This window comes from Lygodium microphyllum, chromosome 18, assembly GCF_053477565.2.
Source record: "Lygodium microphyllum isolate KBCC chromosome 18, Lygodium_microphyllum_v1.1.10, whole genome shotgun sequence".
Lineage (NCBI taxonomy): Eukaryota > Viridiplantae > Streptophyta > Polypodiopsida > Schizaeales > Lygodiaceae > Lygodium > Lygodium microphyllum.
This window is the reverse complement of record NC_141152.1, coordinates 77,239,587-77,262,987: the sequence shown is the minus strand read 5'-3', so window position 1 is coordinate 77,262,987 and position 23,401 is coordinate 77,239,587. Positions and strand designations below refer to the sequence as shown.

Below are 23,401 nucleotides of genomic sequence, written 5' to 3'. Positions count from 1 at the left end.
AATCTAGAGATAGCCAGAGAATTCTTTGAAGAAATCTTTTCTTCACTTAGTCAACAATCTCCAAAGACATTGGCCAAAATAGTAAGAATAAGACCTAAAGTAGTTTCACAATCCCTAGCAAGGATACTAGATTTTGATATTTCCAAGATAGAACTCTCAGATACCATGGATAGCCTAGCTAATGGCAAGAGTCCAGGCCTAGATGGACTCCCAAATGAATTCTTCAAAGAGCATAAAAACTCTGTTTTGTCCCCTCTACTAATGGTATGGAAGGAGTCAGTAAAATTTGGTGCACTACCTGCAGATATCAATCAGGGAGTGATTAAAATAATTCATAAGAGAGATGACAGGGCTAATCTCTCCAACTGGAGACCAATAACTCGCCTTGTATCAGCTTATAAAATATTTGCAAAATTTCTGGCAAAAAGACTCAGCCCTCATCTAGATGGATGATTGAGAAAAGAACAGAAAGGCTTTGTGAAGAGTAGATTTATCTTAGATGCCATTATCAGCCTCTGGGAGGGCTTTGAACATGCCCAAAAACAAAAATAATACTTTTTATTATTCAAAATTGATTTTGATAAGGCCTATGATTGGCTAGATTGGTGCTTTGTCTTACAGTCACTGCATGATATGGGCTTGGGGGGAATATTTATTACGTATGTTAGTACATTATTCGGTAATGTGAGTGCTAAAGTGGCAATCAATGGAGATCTGTATGCTCCTTTTCCCCTTTACAGGTCCATAAGATAGGGCTGTCCACTGGCCCCTCTACTATTTGCAATAGCTTCAAATGCATTGGGCTAGCTAATTGAGGAGGAAATTAAAGAGGCAAGGGATCAAACTTCCTAACAAACAGAGATATGGTGCTTAATTTGTTCGCGGATGACACAAATGGCACAATCAATAACGATTCTTCTTCCATAGATGCCTTTTGGAGATGCATACAGGAAGTCTGTCAAGCATCAGGATCTACTATTAATCACAGTAAAATTGGTATAAAGACACTAATTAATCCTCCTCCCTTATGGTTGATTGATGCAGGATGCAAGGAGCTAGAAGAAGGCAAAGTCTTCAGGCTTCTTGGAATCCCAATGGGCTTTGGAGTCTCATTGAAACAAAGATGGGAATGGGTGTTGAATAAAGTAAAAAAGAAGCTTGATTATCTTAATGGACTCCAATGCTCATTTGCTGGCAGAATGGTGGTACTGAAGCATATCCTTATCCCCTCCACAATCTATTTCTTAGCTTGCTGGAGACCTTTAAAAACTGGAATCAAAAAGCTGGAGACTCTTGCAAGAAAATTTTTATGGTCAGGAAGCAGTGAACAATTTAGAATTCCAAAGGTAGCATGGAAAGACTGCACTCTGCCAAGGGAAATGGGAGGACTGGGACTCCCAAACTTGGACAACATTGCCAATAAGTTGGCAGCAAAATGGATTCCAAGAACATTCCAATATGAAAATGAAGACTGGTCTATCCTCATCAAGGCCAGCTGCAGGAATTTCTCTCTCTCAACCTACCCAAGATGGAGGGAGATGGACCCATTAACAGTTGCTTTCAGTCAAACTAAAGTAAAAGTAAAAGGGTGTTTAGATCTGATGAGAAGTATCTGGACCTCATGGTTTACTTTTAAAGATCAGGTTGGCATTTCTTCAATTAGCAACTTCACTCTTCCATGGAGTGCCTTTGACTCAATCTGGCTCAACATATTCCATGGACTAGTGGAGAAGGAACAAACCCCGAGTGCATACAAAATGTTCAAGAAAGGAATCCAACAATGGTCAGACATCTGGGATTACAACAGAGGTGATTGGAAAGATCCAAATACTCTAATGAATAAGTATAACTTGACTGAAGAAGAAATCACCCTGCTGATGCAGAGAAGAAATGAATGGGGACCCCACATCTACTGTGCAATTTAGATGAACAAAGAGTTTAATGTCAGAGGGATATGTTGGTTAAATGATAAACCACTCCAACCTATTCAAGAGAGGAAGGACTCACCCAACAAATTGGTCAAAAAACTAAACAGGAGATGTCATATCAATTGGAATCATCACTAGTGGAACTACAGATTTGTCATGATTTGGATTCCTAGCATCCAACCAAAAAAATCCAGCCTTTTGTGGTTGATTCAGTTGAAAGCTGTTTTGACAGCCTCCAGGGCCAGAAAATTAGGATTAGACACAGGCTTATGCCCTCGATGCCGAAAAGAAGAGGAAACCATTCCCCATCTTTTCTTCTCGTGCCAAGATAATCGGAATGCTGTTAATTTGCTGCAAAAAATGATAGCTCCCTTCCATCCCTCATCCCTAACATGGAAAGAAATAATACTTGGCGAATTACATGGAGTGCATCCAGTCATTTGGAAGTGGCTGCACACCTTATTTTTGTGGCAGATTTGGGTCTGTAGAAATAAAAAACTATTAGAACAAGTGAATGTGGATCCAATGTAGAGTTTTAAGGAAGAATTTTTGTTTCAGGTCAAGAGTCAAAGAAAGCAATTAGCCAGGGACTGCAGCAATTTGGAGGATTGCCGCATAGCACGGATATTTTGATCGACTGATAGTGATGACTAGAACCAAAGCCGAAAGAAGAATACAAAATGTTGTTTGGACCAGCATTCACTCCATGCAAGACAGGGGTAGGTGCGTGCCGCTGGCGGTGGACCCCAATACACGTGACACGCCTTCATTCAATGCCTGATATTTCACTGTGGTAGTACGCTGTACCTACTAGAGCGGCCGTGTCACTGCACTCCCAACTTCCAAGTGTGTCTATATGTATATACTCGTCTCCACTCTCGTCTCTCCGGAGTCCTCGTTCCAGGTCTTTATCGTAGCCCTTGTCACTGCAGTAGGTTTATCGTAGTAGTCATGGCTCACTCCTTCATAAGTAAGTATAGTGTTATCGTGCTAGCTCTTGCGTTGCTGGCGCTACTGTGCTGCGCGCACTACGTAAGAGCAGTCGGGGGGCAGGCGAATCGACAGGCGATGGCAGAGAAAGTGCTCGATGATCAGAAGAGCTATCGCTTTGGATGGGGCGGCTATGGCCACCGCGGAGAAGGTTATTACAGGGGCGGCTATCGTGGGCGTGGGCGCTATGGCTATGGCCGTCGCGGGGGCTACGGCCACGGCGGCAGGCGCGGAAGAGGAGGCTACGGCCATGGCCACCCCTGATCAGCTCCTCCCTCTCTTCATTATGGTATCACTGCTGTCATGTACGACAATATCAGTCCATCGTCCGTGCTTCTGCCGAGGACACTACCAGTCCGTCCTGTACTGACCTGTCGTTGATCCGTATATCTGAATAAGCTAAGGCTCCGCTGTTCGCCTCCCTGTATACATTTTTTTTACAAGCAGGCTAATAACGCAAGCCCGATCTCTTGTATGTTCTTGAATTGTGAAGTGTGCGTATATATATATATATGTCTCTCTCTCTTCTCTCTCTCTCTCTATATATATATATATAACTGGTGACGGATGTTGTCGACTCGTCGACGAGGTCGTGCGGGGGGATTGCCTGATGTGTCGTTCGCACGTTCACCAGTCAATTCCTGCCGCTTTGGTGAAGATGTCCTCATGCGTTAAATGGGCTTTGTCACTCCGCATCTACAGCGTGAGTATTATCCTAACCATTCTAGAGCATTGTTGCATTGCCACGGGAGTCGCTTACTTCTTTCGCCTTCGCGACGCCTTCGACACGGGCCTCTACTGTCCAACTAAGCAGCTGTGTGACACTACATCGTCCTTTGTCGGCACAATACGCATTCCACCCATGTTTGTCGTTCTTAATTTAGTAGCTTGATTGCCTCCCTGTCCCCGAGAGAACGACTAAAATGCCTCGTTTACTATGGAGTCATATCTTTGTATTATAAGTCGATTTTAATGTAAATAGACTTCTTGAACTCTCATGGCGTGAAAACGTGTTTACAAGGTGCATCTGAAGCATATCTAGTGTTGTTACAACTGCTATCGCTTCCCTTGTCACTTATCTTTATACTTACTTTGTCATCACCTCTTCAGTCATGCTTGAAACATTCACAACAAGTAACAACCTAATCTCACCCCAATCATTGATTCAAAATTCACACACACACATGCAAGCACACACTCTCTCATGTTGTCCTCTAGAGAACAAGAAAAATGTCCCTCATTTACTAAGGAGTCTTATCTTTGTATTATAAATTGATTTTAATGTAAAAAGATAATTAGAACATTAACATTATTAATAAATACATATATTCACAAAGTGATTTTATATGATAAAGTCAAGATCTATAAGAGTTAAATCTTATTTGAGATCAGCCCTACCTTGCCAAATTGTTCACTTAATTTCAATACAAATATTCAATTTGCAAATAGAGAAATTTGTATATATCCTATGGAAGAAATCATTCTATTTTAATCAATGCATGTATTCACAAAGTAAGTTGATAGAAAGGAGACAAGATGTATAAGAGTTTTATGAACGTATACATAACAACTATCTACTTTAATATTCATGCCAAAAATTTTCTTGTATAGATAGATGGACAACAAAAGTAGTATTGCAATAGTATTCATGGTGATTGTCATTACCATTTAATCAACCTCAAGTGTGATATGATATTATCATCCGTTTCTCTTGTACAATGTCCCATACTAGCAATTTCTCATTATCTTTACTATCTCGATCATCATCCATATGCTCCCTAGTTGCAAATGGATTATTATGACTTTAGAATGTCATGAGTAGGGAACAAGTGTCACTATGTGTTATTCTCTAGCTATTATGATACTATGAAGTAAATATAAATGAGCACTTTCATATATGTATGTGAATAACATATTTATATCTTGAATGTATATAACATTGTTGTGAAGTCACCAAAGTCCCATTCTTACCTTTGCCAAACCATTAGAGTCAAAACATTGTAATGGTACTACATCCTTAAACTACTTGACATCCAAAACATCTACAACGAAGCTATAACATCAAGCTTATTAATATCTTGGATTATGCAATAATAGTCAACCATTCTCAACATTTCACTCTTGCAAGGCTCACAATGACTCCATAATCTTTGCATTCCTCTTTTATCAATCTATTGACTCCCAAAATGCTCGCCCTCACTCTTTACTTTGGAATAAGTATCCTAAAGTTTTACAAATAATTGAGATATGTGGAACGTTATACACACTTAAATTTGGAAAGCATACTTGAGGATACTTTCATTCTTCCATTGTAGTATACATTCTATGTTTGTTTTCTAGTAAGAAGCAATAAAAGTGTATGCTTAGAGCAAACTTGCAAATCGAGTAGAGTAGATTTTTTTGCTAATCAATTTTCCCAATAGCTAGTCTATCTAGTGGGTTATGAAGCACCCCACTAGATAGATGGAGTACATTAGTAAGGAATTTATTGAATCCTCCCTAGATGAAGAATCATCAGGTAATATCTTTCCTCTATCCATTTACTTAGCTAACAAAAACTCATACTACTTGTTACCTTTACCTTCTGAAGTGCGAGTGGTAGATCAACATAGATTATAATCCTATAATGCTTAAAAACTAGTTAATTATAGTAGAATTGATATTTGGGATTAGTTTTGTTCTCCCCTAAATGGATGAGCTTGGGAGTCATAATATACTACTTGGTACCTTGGTTAAAGTTTCCTAAAATGGAATGGGATTGAAGAGCTAATTATGTCATCATTTCTCATGCTAAGAAATAAATGGAAATGTGCATTAAGAGCAAAGTCTTACTGAAGCTTATTTGCCGACATGTAATTACAAAAAAAATTAATCTACCTCTAGGAGTGGATGATGATTACAAAGATGTATTTATGATGGCTTATCCAATGGTGGTACCAATATTGAAATAGTTTTGACCAGAATTATCAAATATATAGTAAAAGAGAAAATCCATGGCCAGTGACATTAGGAGATTCGTATACTCCATAATCTTTAGGTGCAATCAATAGGTGGTCAGCTTGAAGAATTATCTAAATGTGTAGTGGATAAATTTTTTTGAATCAATGTTTAAAGAATTAGCAAAACGTACTATTGAGTAAGATGAAGGTGGGAAAAGGGTATCATGAAGGCTAAATAAAAGTCTAAACATAGAATGAAGCATTCATCCCAAGTGAGGGAAAATGAGGCACATAAAGTAGACTTGGGTATTGGTAACATTCTAAAGCCATATTGGATTATTTTTTGGTGGTTATAGATTTAAGTAAGCAATCAATCAACTTATCTAGAGAGTTCAAGATATATTCACATGGGATTACACTAATAGAATGGGCTTTGGTGGCCCAAAGATCTAAAGAAGGATACAAAGCTTGTTATTCAACAATGCTATAGGGTAGACCTAAATTTTTCTAAATAGATAAAAGAAGAGCTTGACAAGTCACCTAGATGTTCTTAATAATTGTGGTGTCAAAAAGAATGGTAAAAGAAAGAGTTTGTGTTGATTGTAAAAAAAATATATGCATTAACTATTTTTTATCATTTTGCCTGACCCTTCATCAAATTCTTTTTTGTATAATGTGCCTCAACATCAAATGTATAGTTTTACAAATGGATTCTTTTGATATTAGAATGTTGCTTGAATATGTATATAAAATAGAATTTATAATTGATGGGGAGGGTTTGTGAGTGATTTCATAGATTTTAGGGACCTATAGAAACTTAAGGAGTAGTGCACCTACTTTTGACCCTTATATAACACTATAAGGGAATGGGGTGATAGTAGCGACCGACACTTGAGATGCAAAATATCGGCATCACTATTAGTGTCACTAATTTTCATTTGTAATGTTAAATGTGATGCTATTATTTAATGATGCCAATAGCAATGCAAATAGTGACAACTCTTTAAGAAAAACAAAAGAACCAAAAACCCCAGCATGGCATTTGACGAAAATATTCACAAGAGAGAACAAGAGAGAGAGAGAGAGAGAGAGAGAGAGAGAGAGAGAGAGAGAGAGAGAGAGAGAGAGAGAGAGAGAGAGAGAGAGAGAGAGAGAGAGAGCTCATCATGGCCATCGCCACTATATGCAAAGAAGAAAGACAAGGATGCAAGTGAGAAGGGAGGAAAACCGTGAAGAGGAGGCACAAAGGGTTTCATCTTCGAGCCTTTGAGGTAGGTACATTACCTCTTCTTAATTTTTTTGTGTATCCTTCTTTTCTTTGTTTGTTTTTTTTTACAAATAGATACATTGAAAGAGAGGGAAGGGGGAAGGAAGGGAGGGAGAGAGAAGAAGGGAAGGAGAGAGAGAGAAAGAGGGAGAGACAGGAGAGAAAGGAACAAAGAGAAAGGGGAAGAGATAAATGAGAGATGAAGGGAGGGAGAGAGGATGGTGAGTGAGAGAAACAATGAGGGAGAGATAGGGGAGGGAGAAACAAAGAAAGAAAGAGAGAGAGAGAAAGAGGGGCGGGGAAAGAAATAGAGAGGGAGAGAGAAGGAAGGAAGAGAGAAGGAGGAGGTAGAAAAGAAAGATGAGGTAAAGAGAGGAAGGAGAGTGAAAAGAAGAGAGAAAGGGAGAAAGAGAGTTGAAAAGAGAGATAGAGGGAAAAAATAGAGTGCGAGAGAGAAAGAGAGGAATAGGAAAACAATGATAGAATTATAGAGAGGGAAAAGTAAAGGGAGAGGGCATTAGGAAAAAAATGAACTCACAAATGGGCCTTTTAGCCCCCCTCTCTCCTCCTTAAAACAAGGAAAAGAGGAGAGAAGAATAGTAAAATAATCCTCCTCTCTCTCCACTTTTGCAATCTCGTTTTGCCTTTTTTATATTATCTACAAATGAAAGGTGAGAAGGATCAAAGCTTGCACTCGAGAGCTATGGTGGGAGAGCAAGAACAAGAAAGAGAGAGACAAGAAATGGGAACTCTAACAGTCACAATGTGTGACCGGGCCTTCCTTTATTCAAATTGTCACTAAAAGAATAGAGAATAAAGTGACGATGACGAGTGCCCGCCACCTGCAGTGTGTAGTGGCGGTGACTGTCAGTGTAGTAATATACGGGCGGCTAGGCGGAGGCGCCTTTACCCCCAACAACCTCCTACTTAAAGGAGAATCTGCCCTAGTGAGGAGTGAAAAGAAAAAGAAAAAGACAGTGCAACATGTACACATGTACAACTGGATGAGGAAAGATGTCATCTCATCCCATGCCCATCAACCTCTTGAGGAAGGAAAAGCGCTCTGTAGAGAGGCTTTTTGTGAGCAGATTTGCAGGATTTTGGTTAGTCCAGATCTTGACAAGATCTGGACTGACCAAGATCAACAGACTTGTCCTCAATGACCCCACGTATGAAGTGATACCTCATCTCAATGTGTTTCATCTTCGCATGGAAGACCGGATTCTTGGCTAACTGAATAGTACTCATAGAATCCGAATGCAGTGTAGGGATAGCATCAATACCAAGGTCAACCAAACGAACCAACCAAATGGCCTCCTTGCAAGCCTTAGTGGCTGCAACATACTCGGCCTTTGTAGTAGAAAGGGCTATGTGTTTCTGGACCCTGGACATCCAAGAAATAGCACCTCCAACATAGATGAATAGATAGTCGGAAGTGGACTTCCTACTATCTACATGTCCTGCATAATCAGAGTCAGTGTACCCCAAGACTCCTGTATTTTGGCTGCCATAGCATATGCACATATCTACAGTGCCCTTCATGTACCTCATGATACCCTTCATGGCATCCCAATGCTTCTTGCCAAGTGTAGCCATATAGCATGCCACAACACCAACTGCAAAGGTAATATCTGGACGAGTGGCGATCATGGCATACATAAGACTATCCACGGCGGATGCATAGGAAATCTTGGCCCTACACTCATCTGTCTATAGACAATCAGCCTGTGATACCTTCACATAAGAAGGCAATGGACAGCCAATAGGCTTTACGTCCTACATGCGGAAGCGCTCAAGGACTTTACGAATGCACTCCCTCTGTGACAAGTAGAGGAGTCCTTGATGCCTGTAGCGTCTAATGCGCATACCAAGTATGTGAGCGGCTTGTCCCAGATCTTTCATCTCAAAGCTCTTCTTGAGCCGAGCCTTAAGAGCATCTAGCTCATCATGAACTTTCCCTGCTATCAGTATATCATCCACATAGAGTACTAAAATCAATAAAGAACCATCACGGGCTTTCTTCGTGTAAAGACACGGATCCATAGCACTCCTATTGTAGCCTGTGACTGCATAAAGGCATTAAACTTATGATACCACTCCCTAGGTGCCTGCTTCAAGCCATAAAGACTTTTCTTCAATTTGCTTACTAGGTGCTCCCTGCCAGGTTCTGCAAAGTCCTTAGGCTGCTCCATATAAATCTCATCATGCAAGTCCCCATGTAAGAAAGCTGTCTTGACATCCATCTGGCATAAATCCAAGCCAAGCTGAACAACCAAAGCCAAGACTAAGCACAGGGTGGTCATCTTAACCACAGGAGAAAAGACCTCATCAAAGTCCACACCATGCTCCTGCTTAAAACCCTTTGCTCCAGTCTAGCCTTGTATGCCGGCTTGGGGTATCCGGGGGTACTTTTTAGCTTGTACACCCACTTGCATGGCAAAGCCTTCTTGCCCTCAGGCAAGGAAACTAAATCCTAAGTCTCATTCTTATGCAAGGAGTCTATCTCAGAATGTATAGCCCTCTCCCAGGAGTGACTGTCACCCCTGCGCATAGCCTCATCATAGGTGAAAGGCTCTCTTGCATCAGTAACCAAGACATAATGCATCGAGGGGGGCTGAAATCTATCAGGTGGACGTTTATCTCTAGTAGACCGTCTCACGGCAGGCTCTGCTACCTGCCCAGCTGCCTGTCCAACACCCTGATCATGAGCATCTGCTGCAGCTGTAGGCTATCCAACTGGCTGTGCGGGAGCTCTCGGCTCCTCCTGAAATATGACTTTGCGGATCTCAACAACTCTCTCAAGCTGCCGATGCATCTTGTCTTCGTAGAAGACTACATCATGACTGCGGATGACTTTCCGCTGTCGAAGGGTTTTCGAAAGCAAAGTCGCAACCACGGAGGACCTTGACTAATTTCAGGATAGAAGATCAATCAAGCAAATGAATGAAGTTGAATCTCTTTTGCAACCCAAGGTATCCTTGAACAGCCTCATTAGGAAGTGATCTGATATGCTTGAATATGTCAGCATTTGCAAAGTGCAACTTTGTTATAGGATCTTTGTACAGCTTCAAATCCTGAGACATCATAGTATCTCTTGGCTGGATACAAGGATGGAGGAGCTTCAATATTCAATATTCATATAGTTTGGTTCTTCAGCAGGATAAAGATAGTAGTTCTCAGTTTGAAGCATTTGCTTTAGATGCTTCCAATACCTTCCTCTAACCTGGCCTTTCGGATACTTTTCCAGAAACTGTATTCTCTTGAAGTCAAAACTAGTATGAGGGTGTATTCCAGCATCTTCTAGCTCTTGAGCTGTTACTACTACATTTGAAGAAAGAACATCCTTTGCAGATTTGAGTACGTTTCTGGGGTTTCTGTGTTGCTCCTGCGTTTCACACCCGTAGACTTCATGCTTCTTTGTCCCCATGAAACACCGTATCTTTGCAATTCAAGGCATGGATGCTGAGGAAAGTTTAAGGTTCAAGGCATGGGATCCTATGAACTCAATCATGTGCGTTAGGAAATACCCGACTGAAGAATCTTGACGGGGCATTGGTTGAACAGTCGATTCAATGGTAGCAAACTTCATGTAGTTACAGGCCTTGTGACACAATATGCAAGAGAATCGACGAAGAAGGTAACTGAAAGAGAGAACAAATCAGTGGTGCTAATTCGATAATTGGGTTCCCTCTGCCAAATCCCTGACCGCCGATCCTCTTCTCTTCCTCTCTTCCGTTTTTTCCAGAGCAGATGATGATTTGTGAACGAGTGCAGAAAAATTCCGCTGATTTTTCTTGTTGCTCCCACAATTATGAAAGGCTTCGCCTGTCGAAAAAACCTCTAACGGCGTTCCAATTCGTGGCCATAAATAGCTCTCGAATCAGCTAATTAGCCTCCCAATTTCGAAATTCCCTACGCCCCCTTTGTGATTCTCTTCCCATCTCACATAAAAAAGTCGACATATATCTCTGTCTCCTTTGCTTTTTCTCCTCTGAAATCTCTTTTTTTCCCCACCATTGCTTGCGTCCTCCCCTTTTAGCTCTTGTTCGGCAGGTTCCTACTTTTATGCCTCCATACAACAGTAAAAGGACAAACTCTTTCTGAATATGTACACAGCACTTTGGATTCAAATTCCATTGATGTAATAGTGCACGTCTGTAAGCAGACATTGCCTCATGGTAAAGACCTGCTTGTTTCCAAAGCTCTAGCAGTAACTCCACAGATTACAGACTCATGCAATGCCTTTAAAGCCTCTGTTTGTAAGCCAGTCCTCTGAGTGTTTAAAGAAGCAATTCTTGCTTGCTTGCCCATGGCAACTTCTAATATGTGATACACAACACATTTGCCAAAATGAGACTCTTCTCTCATATTTACCAATGCTCTTTTTGCAAGTTTGATCCCATCACCAGCAGAATCTACCTCGTCAGCATAAAGTTTGGCAGCTAGTAACAGTGCAGAGATGTTATTGGGCTTCTCTAACTGATGCAATGACTTTTCCAATAGATTCAATGCTACCTTTCTTTCACCTGCCCCACTGAGTGATCTTCTCAAACATAAGTACTTTATCAACGACAAGATCCAGCTTATTTTCGGTTGTCTGATGTACTTTCCGCATTTTATCATCTTCAGCATCCCTTTCAATTTTTATGGTTTGCAGATTGCAATCATACCCTGCAGAGATGATGTACTCCCCATTTTGAATCTGGTCAAAGCTTGCACTCACATTCCTTTTGCATTCACCTAATCTTCAGTTAGAAGTTCAGAGCCATCGATTATCTGAAAAGCAGTGCTGCTCACAACTCTTCAGACTACTTCCATAGTGAACTGTGCGAATGGTGTACACATAACTTAAGGTCACAAATCGAGTGTCAGCATCATACAGTAGAAGACTATTTCAGCCTGGGAGAAGCATTATACCAAAATGCAGTATGACTTGACTACCATGACATATGTTTAGAGAAACTCTGATGTTTCCAAATGCCCGTATGAGCATACCTATTACATAACCCCACAATTTTTCTGATGCGATTTTCTGTTTCCTCTTCCTTTGCCTTGGAGGTTGTAGCACAACCCTGATTGCAGCATCAAAAACAGCCTTCACATTCTGTTGTGTTTTTGAATTGCATTCAATATAGACAACAGCTTCTATCTACTTCTGAAGTTCCTCTCCAAGAGCAGTGCTAATAGGGACAGCACCAGGATGGTCCATAAAGAATTGTTTGTCATCTCTTAGATCAAGTTTGGTTCTGCAACCTGTTATAATCTTCTTGGCCTGCTGTATCCCAGAGTCCAAGGTTGACGGTAAATCCATCAACAATAACATTGGCACTGAAATTGTCAAACAAGAAGGCAGGTCTTGCCTATTGCCCCATCTCCCACAGTCACACACTTAATGAATCTGGGATTGTTCATAATGATGGGTGGATAGAAATGTGAAAGCTTTGATAATGGAAGGGAGCAGCTGGTGTTGTCATTCACATGTCTCTATTGCTGTTGTGCATGCCCAGCTCTCAAAGTGAGAGAACCTGGTATGATGGGTAGTGGTCAGCATACACAGGGAGAGGGCCCTACTTGCTTCAGGCTGTAAGAAATCAATGGTTCCTCTTGCTTCAAACCCCTCTTCACTATATTACCCACGTAAAATAAAAGAGCAAACATAACCACTAAGTATGTACAAAGTATCAAATCACACACACAACTTTTGGGTGGTTTTCACACCTCGAATGCGCAGCAATACGACATCCACCCCCTCTAATCCTGTGCATCCTCCGGATGGGCCAACTACCCATGATCGTTATCATCAAGATCCACAAACAGATCAATCTCTTCATCATGCATTTCCGGTATATCAACAAGATTATCTGTCATATCATCTGTCTCTTCCATTGGAGTTTCTTCTCGTTGCTCTTCTCTTGAAAATTCTTCCAATGCATAATCTTCATCATCTCTTTTCTTGAAAATCTTGATTCTTTTTCCAGCAATAGGCACTCTAAGCACTGTCCCATCCAATTCTGTTAACTCATATGTTGCATTATCAAAAACATGTCTGGCCCAAACCATCTTTTCACCATCTTCCGAAGTGCAGTATGCTAATTTTCAAGGCCGCTATCAAAGACTAATACCCAATCTCCCTCTTCTATTGCTCTAGGCCGCAAGCGATGCGTGCTGTCAAACCTGTCCTTATTTTTTAGTCTAGCAACCTTCAACCTGTCAATAGCTAGCTGAATATCCTCTGGTCTTCTCTCCAACTGTCGAATCCTAAGAGTTAAGAGCTCCTCTCTCGTCAAATCCTCCTGCCAAGGTAAAACTGACCAAGTTAAAGCACAAGTCTCAGTCGGCATAACCGGTTTCTGACCATACGTCAACTCTGCAGGCATATATCCTGTGGTAACACTGTGAGTCGTACGATCAGCCCACAAAGCAAATGGTAGAAGTCTCGGCCATTCTCCAATTCGTCCTCTGCATGCTTTGGCTAATGCTCTCACTATCGGCGGATGCCCTCTTTCACTCTTCCCATTTCCCTTTGGATTATATGCTGTAGTTAGAGCCAACTTGATTCCTAGCTGAGAGAAAAACTCCCTAGCTTCATCTGCATCCAATTCACTGCGATCCGCAGTGATCTTACCCACACAGCCATATCTGCAGAAAATTTCTTCCAATAAGAACTTACACACTGCACTAGTGGTCTTCGTTCTCAAAGATTTGCCCTCAACATGATTGGTAAGATCCTCTCTAGCCAAAACAATGTATCTCATCTGCCATAGACCCATAGGCATAGTAACCAAATCAACTACCCACTTATAATGAATGCATAGCGGATATGTCGGATGAAGCTCATCTCGATGACGCACTACCGAATACATCTGGCAGTCTCTGCAAGTCTCAACAAAGTGAGAAACATCTCTATACATGCCTTTCCACCAATATTTCTCCTTGATTTTCTCATAAGTAGCCCACATTCCTCTATGACCAGCCCAAGGACTCTCATGAAACTCCCTCATCACCTGTAACTGTGTCTCTCTATTGCAGACAACCCGCAAAGGTAATCCACCTCTTTTCTTCGGATGCTTCCAAAGAAATCCGTCCTTGAGAAAATAACCATAGGCTTTCCTTCTTATCTTCTTGAACTCTTCATCTGTCCATTCATCTCTTTTGCTTAGTGTACTAAGGTACTTGCCAATTTGCAACCAATCTCCAACATAGAGTTCTTCTATGAAAGCCACAATATCATAGACATGGCAAACATGATCAACCATAATGGCTGAAATTTCTGCATCATCCTCTTCTGCAATTAGAGTCTCCTCATCATCATATCTGGCTCTAGATAACATATCTGCCAATGGATTATCCTTCTCTGCTATGTGTTTAAATTCCGAATTTAATGACTTGATGTATGCAATCCATCTCAGCATAGCTATATCCGGAGTAGAGCAACTCGTAATCATACCAATCAATGGCAAGCAATCTGTCTCTACCACAACTGAAGCTCCAATAAAGTACTCCTTGTCACATTTGAGAGCCATAACAATCCCCAATAACTCCCTCTTGATTTGCGGATATCTCCTCTGTCTCTCATTTAGGACTTTCGTCCCAAACCGAATAGCATACCTATTCCCATCTGCATCATCTTGACCCACAGCCCAACCTATGCCAATTGGACTAGTATCAACTGTCAATACAATAGGCCTTCCGCAATTATAATCCGCTTTCCTGAGAGTAGGAGCATTCTGCAATAACTTCTTCAATTTCTACATGGCTCTAGTGTGGCTCTCATCCCAATAGAATTTCTGCCCCTTTCGAAGCAGCTGATATAAACAATCTGCTATGTGTGCAAAATGAGGTATCCAAATCATATAAAACACACAAGCTCCAATAAATCTCCGTACCTCTGAAGTGGTAGAACAATACTCCGCAATCTTGCCTATAGCATCCACCTTATCAGGTGAGGGTTTCCTGCCATAATACCCACACATATGTCCAACAATGACAACCTCATTCACTCCAAAAATAGATTTTTGCCCTGATAGTGTCAAGTTCACTTCTTCTAACCTGGCCAAAATCTTCTCACAAGCTGAAATATGATCAGCCACAAAGTATCTGCATCCCTGCTCATTTAGACTCTCATTCTTCTCTTCTTCTGCACACCCCTTAATGGGCACATCATCCAAGAAAGCCATAGTAAGCTGAGGTATATAATCACGAAGAATCTTATGCATGGCATTCATCATATGCACAACAGAATTAGTGGCACCTTGAGGCAAGGTACACATTCTGACAAGCCCAATAGGAGTTCTCATGGTGGCTATGTCCCTGCTTTCCAAAGCCAGCTGAAACTAATCATATCCCGAATACAAATCACCTAAAGAATAAATGGCACATCAAATGCTTTTGCAAACTCATCCACAACTGGACCTATACCAACATTCCTGATAGTAATTCTATTTACTGGCTGCATGTCCTATATAAATCGGAGAGTACCATTCTTCTTTGGAACTATAAACCACCTGTTTGAGTATGGTGTAGATGAAGGCTCAAGAATTCCCATCCTGATTTTCTCATTCAATAAATCAATCAGCTTTGGCAGGTGTGCTTTAGGCACAAGAATAGCTCGGAGAGTCCATGGAATATGAGGAATAGTAAAAATCACCATAGGAGCAACAATATCAGGATTCACACATCCAATCTCATGCAGGAAAAAAGCAAATCCCCTTCCATGTCGCTCAAGCATCTCCTGAAAGCATTGCTTCTCTGTGGGTAGCAAGAAATCACAATTTCCAATTTTCAGTTCAGCAAGAGTCTCTGCTGAAAATTTATGGCCAATATGCTCCGGATTCCTCAAAATTGGCTGTTTGGCAGCCCTCTCTATTTGCTGATCACTATCAGGTGGAAGCGGTACAGCTACCGGCTTCACCTTTTTATCCACAGTCTTGTATTTCATGTCAACCCTGGCTTCATTATACTCTTCTGCATTACTCAAATCTTGCTGTAAATCAGCAATTCTACACTCCAATGGCTGAATATCCTCAGCCCTCTGCTCTATGGACTGCATAGAAACAGCCCTAAACTCTGGATGCTGAAATATTTCAGCAGTAAACTCTGTTGGCTGAAATTTTTCAGCCCTCTGTGTCTCTGTAAGCTGATCATAATCAGCTGAAAACTCTGATTGTTGAATTTCTTCAGCACTCAATACTTTCTGCTGAGCCACCTCAGCCTTTGACTCAATCTGTGACACAAAATCTACAATTTCATGAAACATGTCCAGGGATTGCACTAATACATTACTGTGACAACTCTGCATATCAGTTTTCAGCATAACTTCCATCTCTTCCATCGTATCTGCACAAATCATACTGTCATACATCCCATCTATGTGCTCATCATCCTCCAAAATTCCTGCATTTTTCAAATTTTTCTCCTTCCTGCATATGTACTGCCTGGCAGCTCTAGGCAACCTAGAAATCTTCTGATAGCTCATCGAACTGTTTGCTGAAATCCCAACAAAACCGGAGGAGAAAACACTGTTGCCAGGAGGCGAGAACTCCAATCTCCTCTGCTCTGTACCACCGTCGTCTCGCGAAACGGCGGTACCTAATGAAAACCCGAATCCCTCACAGTGGGCAAAGGTGCATCTCTAAGAGTATCTCTATTTCTAACATGGTTCACACACACGGTCATAAACTGAACTGCTCTCATGCCATCTTTACTGTGAATCCGTGCATAAGCAGATCCATCATCCATTACCTTTGTTTCCATGCGCATCTCTGTGATGAATGGCTATCCAAGAATTATAGGATAAGAGCATGAATCCTGCACAAAGAAATGGAAATCCTCCTCTACATCACCAATAGAAACCCTGACACTAGGACAGGCAGCATACAAATCACCTGCAGTATTGTTGGCGGCTCTCATACGCCACCCATGCTCTACATCCATAGGTCATTTGTTACTTTCATAAACTCCACGAACTATGAGATTAATCTCTGAACCATGATCCACCAAAGCAACATAAGGCACCTGTTTCTCTCCAATCTTTACCATCGTCTCTGTAGTTTCCCTAGCCCAATGACTCTGCGAAAAGTGACTACGCGGTATCAAGACAGGCTCATCAGTTTCAGCATAATGCATAGGCTGAACCCTCTTCTCTACCTGCAGAAAAATAGAAGCATTCTCAACCATAACCTCATCCTCATCCTCATCCAACTTCCCAATCAAAACTCCCTGTGTATCAGTGGTAGGCAATGCATGTCTTTTCCTCTTCAAAACCTCCTGAAACTGATCTTGAAACTCTCTTTTCGAGATGCCCAAAACCTCAAAAATAGTGAAAGTCACCTCACTGCCAAGTATCTTGTCATTAAAGATTTTCTTCATGTCTGTAGATGTCTCAATATCAGACATCAATCTAAACCTTGGCTGCTTTCTCTTTCTAGGCTCTTGCCTCTTTTCTCTCTTTTGAGCATCTTCCATCTGTCGTTCTGGCCTTGGTCTCAAAGACGGTCCTGCAGTAGGTGGAGTAACAAACTCACCCCCTCTAGTCTTTTTAGCTACACTTGGATTTTCTTCATCCCTCTTACGCTTCTCCTCAACAAGTACATCTGCTCCCTGAGACTTAGCCAAATAAGCATAAATAGAGTACCTGTCAACAGGCGAATCCCAACCTGTTTCTGATCTGATGCTAGAGCCTACACTAGTCAAAACAGTTTGCTGAATTTTTCCCTTGTTTGCGGCCTCCATAGCATAAGTCCATAGTGCTGACTGATTCTCTGATCCCTTCTCAATCTGGACTCCATATGCAGAAGCATCTCCTCTAGCTATCACATAAGAAGTACGCGCAACCATATCATCCACTAACTTCTTCATTCCACCTTTACCAAAGTTGGTAGCAAGCGGAGCTCCTATTTCAGTCAACCAAATCTTACCATCTTGTCCCCAAAATACCAAATTCTTCCTCCTTGCATCCTGAAAAGATTCACAATCCCTGCAATGCTGATGGTCCGTACTATCGCACCAAATACATCTCCGATCTCTCCTAGGTGCACTAGGAGCACTCCTAGGTGCAGTAGGAGCACTAGAAGAAGTAGTAGGCGCAGTCGAAGCAAACTGCTCTTTCAATTTTCCCACCAACTCCACTTTAACTGACTCTAGTGTCAAATCCGTTATGCCTTTGATTATGTCATCAAGAGAGGTAGGCACCGATGGAGCGGATAGTTTTGGAGCAGAAGGTGCAGGCATCGGTCGTGGAACAAGAGGAATAGGAGGAGTAGAAACAGTAGGCACTGGCATATCGTGGGCGGGGGCGCTATGGCTATGGCCGTCGCGGGGGCAACGGCCACGGAGGCAGGCGTGGAAGAGGAGGCTACGGCCATGGCCACCCCTGATCAGCTCCTCCCTCACTTCATTATGGTATCACTGCTGCCATGTACGACAATATCAGTCCATCGTCCGTGCTTTTACCGAGGACACTATCAGTCAACCTGTCGTTGATTCGTATATCTGAATAAGCTAAGGCTCCTCTGTTCGCCTCCTTGTATACATTTTTTTTACAAGCAGGCTAATAACGCAAGGCCGATCTCTTGTATGTTCTTGAATTGTCAAGTGTGCGTATATATATATATATGTCTCTCTCTCTTCTCTCTCTCTCTCTCTCTCTCTATATATATATATATATAACTGGTGACGGATGTTGTCGTCTCGTCGACGAGGTCGTGCGGGGGGATTGCTTGATGTGTCATTCGCACGTTCAGCCAATTCTTGCCGCTTTGGTCAAGATGTGCTCATGCGTTAAATGGGCTTTGTCACTCGGCATCTACAGCGTGAGTATTATCCTAACCATTCTAGAGCATTGTTGCATTGCCACGGGAGTCGCTTACTTCTTTCGCCTTCGCGACGCCTTTGACACAGGCCTCTACTGTCCAACTAAGCAGCTGTGTGTCACTACATCGTTCTTTGTCGGCACAATACGCATTCCACCCATGTTTGTCGTTCTTAATTTAGTAGCTAATAGATTGCCTCCCTGTCCCCGAGAGAATGACTAAAATGCCTCGTTTACTATGGAGTCATATCTTTGTACTATAAATCGATTTTAATGTAAATAGACTTCTTGAACTCTCATGGCGTGAAAACGTGTTTACAAGGTGCATCTGAAGCATATCTAGTGTTGTTACAACTGCTATAGCTTCCCTTGTCACTTATATTTATACTTACTTTGTCATCATCTCTTCAGTCATGCTTGAAACATTCACAAGTAACAACCTAATCTCACCCCAATCATTGATTCAAAATTCACACACACACATGCAAGCACACACTCTCTCATGTTGTCCTCTAGAGAACAAGAAAAATGTCCCTCATGTACTAAGGAGTCGTATCTTTGTATTATAAATTGATTTTAATGTAAAAAGACCTTGAACTCTCATGGTGTGTAAACATGTTTACAAAGTGCACCTCTAAAGCATTTATGGTCGTGGAACAAGAGCAGTAGAAACAGTAGGCACTGGCATAGGCCAAGAAACTGGCTGAGGAGGAGAAGAAATAACAGGGATAGATGCAGGGATAGGAGCAGAAGATGGTATCGGTGCCATAGAACCATTCTATAAGCGGGTCTTCCATATCCTCCTCTTGGTCAAAGTCGAGACTGCATCCTGGGCATCCTGCCAATCCGTTTTAAGTCCCATGGGCTTCGTGCGATCCTCAAGAAGCTCTCCCAATTCTTCTTGAAGAGCAGGATCTGCAGCTTGCAAGAAAAGCTCAACTTTTTCAACATCCAATGCTCTTTGCTCAATGGCATCAAGCTGACTATACCTCTCTTCAAATTCTCGAATCAACTCTGAAGCAGCTAAACCTTTGTTTGGCATGTAGACCCACTCTCGGAATGACCGCAGTGTAGCCATTCCAAAGTCCTCAAGGAAATACTCTTCTTTCAGGGCCTTCTTAAAATCTTTCCAATGTGTATTTTGAATAAAAAGATCAGTCACGTTTGCCCTCAAGGCAGGTGTGACAAGACGAAAGAAGTACTTACTCATAAGTCCAACTGGAACTCCAAAAAACCCCATCTTGATCTCATATGTCTTCAAATATGCTGAAATATTACGGCCATCAAATAGCTTCTTCTCATTCTCAACTGCTTCAATCGCCTTAGTCGCGCTGTTTGCATTCTCCTGCTTCGAATAGAGTTACCTTTGCTGAGATAACTGTTGTTGATGCAATTGTTGTTGCTGCTGCATATACAATTGTGTCTGCTGATTTTGGAGCTGCATATACATGGACATATTCTGCAAAATCTGCTTTAGATCCTCTGTTGAAGTACTTGATGCAGCAGTCATTGATGGAGCTGAAGTAGAGGACGCAGCTGGAATCGTAGAAGAGGCTGAAATAGAGGCTGAAGTATCTCCCATCCTGAAATTTCTGTGATGCTTTCACGTCGGGTTCACCAAAGATGTCGAAGGGTTTTCGAAAGCAAAGTCGCAACCACAGAGGACCTTGACTAATTTCAGGATAGAAGATCAATCAAGCAAATGAATGAAGTTGAATCTCTTTTGCAACCCAAGGTATCCTTGAACAGCCTCATTAGGAAGTGATCTGATATGCTTGAATATGTCAGCATTTGCAAAGTGCAACTTTGTTATAGGATCTTTGTACGGCTTCAAATCCTGAGACATCACAGTATCTCTTGGCTGGATACAAGGATGGAGGAGCTTCAATATTCAATATTCATATAGTTTGGTTCTTCAGCAGGATAGAGATAGTAGTTCTCAGTTTGAAGCATTTGCTTTAGATGCTTCCAATACCTTCCTCTAACCTGGCCTTTCGGATACTTTTCCAGAAACTGTATTCTCTTGAAGTCAAAACTATTATGAGGGTGTATTCCAGCATCTTCTAGCTCTTGAGCTGTTACTACTACATTTGAAGAAAGAACATCCTTTGCAGATTTGAGTACGTTTCTGGGGTTTCTGTGTTGCTCCTGTGTTTCACACCCGTAGACTTCATGCTTCTTTGTCCCCATGAAACACCGTATCTTTGCAATTCAAGGCATGGATGCTAAGGAAAGTTTAAGGTTCAAGGCATGGGATCCTATGAACTCAATCATGTGCGTTAGGAAATACCCGACTGAAGAATCTTGACGGGGCATTGGTTGAACAATCGATTCAATGGTAGCAAACTTCATGTAGTTACAGGCCTCGTGACACAATATGCAAGAGAATCGACGAAGAAGGTAACTGAAAGAGAGAACAAATCAGTGGTGCTAATTCGATAATTGGGTTCCCTCTGCCAAATCCCTGACCGCCGATCCTCTTCTCTTCCTCTCTTCCGTTTTTTCCAGAGCAGACGACGATTTGTGAACGAGTGCAGAAAAATTCCGCTGATTTTTCTTGTTGCTCCCACAATTGTGAAAGGCTTCGCCTGTCAAAAAAACCTCTAACGGCATTCCAATTCGTGGCCATAAATAGCTCTCGAATCAGCTAATTAGCCTCCCAATTCCGAAATTCCCTACGCCCCCTTCGTGATTCTCTTCCCATCTCACATAAAAAAGTCGACATATATCTCTGTCTCCTTTGCTTTTTCTCCTCTGAAATCTCTTTTTTTCCCCACCGTTGCTTGCGTCCTCCCCTTTTAGCTCTTGTTCGGCAGGTTCCTACTTTTATGCCTCCATACAGCAGTAAAAGGACAAACTCTTTCTGAATACGTGCACAGCACTTTGGATTCAAATTCCATTGATGTAACAGTGCATGTCTGTAAGCAGACATTGCCTCATGGTAAAGACCTGCTTGTTTCCAAAGCTCTAGCAGTAACTCCACAGATTACAGACTCATGCAATGCCTTTAAAGCCTCTGTTTGTAAGCCAGTCCTCTGAGTGTTTAAAGAAGCAATTCTTGCTTGCTTGCCCATGGCAACTTCTAATATGTGATACACAACACATTTGCCAAAATGAGACTCTTCTCTCATATTTACCAATGCTCTTTTTGCAAGTTTGATCCCATCACCAGCAGAATCTACCTTGTCAACAGAAAGTTTGGCAGCTAGTAACAGTGCAGAGATGTCATTGGGCTTCTCTAACTGATGCAATGACTTTTCCAATAGATTCAATGCTACCTTTCTTTCACCTGCCCCACTGAGTGATCTTCTCAAACATAAGTACTTTATCAACGACAAGATCCAGCTTATTTTCGGCTGTCTGATGTACTTTCCTTTATGGTTTGCAGATTGCAATCATACCCTGCAGAGATGATGTACTCCCCATTTTGAATCCGGTCAAAGCTTGCACTCACATTCCTTTTGCATTCGCCTAATCTTCAGTTAGAAGTTCATAGCCATCGGTTATCTGAAAAGCAGTGCTGCTCACAACTCTTCAGACTACTTCCATAGTGAACCGTGCGAATGGTGTACACATAACTTAAGGTCACCAATCGAGTGTCAGCATCATACAGTAGAAGACTATTTCAGCCTGGGAGAAGCATTATACCAAAATGCAGTATGACTTGACTACCATGACATATGTTTAGAGAAACTCTGATGTTTCCAAATGCCCATATGAGCATACCTATTACATAACCCCACAATTTTTCTGATGCGATTTTCTGTTTCCTCTTCCTTTGCCTTGGAGGTTGTAGCACAACCCTGATTGCAGCATCAAAAATAGCCTTCACATTCTGTTGTGTTTTTGAACTGCATTCAATATAGACAGCAGCTTCTATCTGCTTCTGAAGTTCCTCTCCAAGAGCATAGGGACAGCACCAGGATGGTCCATAAAGAATTGTTTGTCATCTCTTAGATCAAGTTTGGTTCTGCAACCTGTTATAATCTTCTTGGCCTGCTGTATCCCAGAGTCCAAGTTTGACGGTAAATCCATCAACAATAACATTGGCACTGAAATTGTCAAACAAGAAGGCAGGTCTTGCCTACTGCCCCATCTCCCACAGTCACACACTTAATGAATCTGGAATTGTTCATCATGATGGGTGGACAGAAATGTGAAAGCTTTGATGATGGAAGGGAGCAGCTGGTGTTGTCATTCACATGTCTCTATTGCTGTTGTGCATGCCCAGCTCACTAAGTGAGAGAACCTGGTATGATGGGTACTGGTTAGCATACACAGGGAGGGAGCCCTGCTTGCTTCAAGCTGTAAGAAATCAATGGTTCCTCTTGCTTCAAACCCCTCTTCACTATATTACCCACGTAAAATAAAAGAGCAAACATAATGACTAAGTATGTACAAAGTATCAAATCACACACACAACTTTTGGGTGGTTTTCACACCTCGAATGCGCAGCAATACGACACCG

The 23,401-nt window shown here is 41.7% G+C and overlaps 2 pseudogenes; both read right to left on the bottom strand.

Moving 5' to 3' along the window:
- Positions 1–12,122: 12,122 nt before the first annotated feature.
- LOC148021044 (rac-like GTP-binding protein 5 pseudogene) lies at positions 12,123–12,536 on the bottom strand (annotated as a pseudogene).
- A 10,126-nt stretch (positions 12,537–22,662) lies between these two features.
- LOC148021043 (rac-like GTP-binding protein 5 pseudogene) lies at positions 22,663–23,069 on the bottom strand (annotated as a pseudogene).
- Between the last annotated feature and the right edge of the window lie 332 nt (positions 23,070–23,401).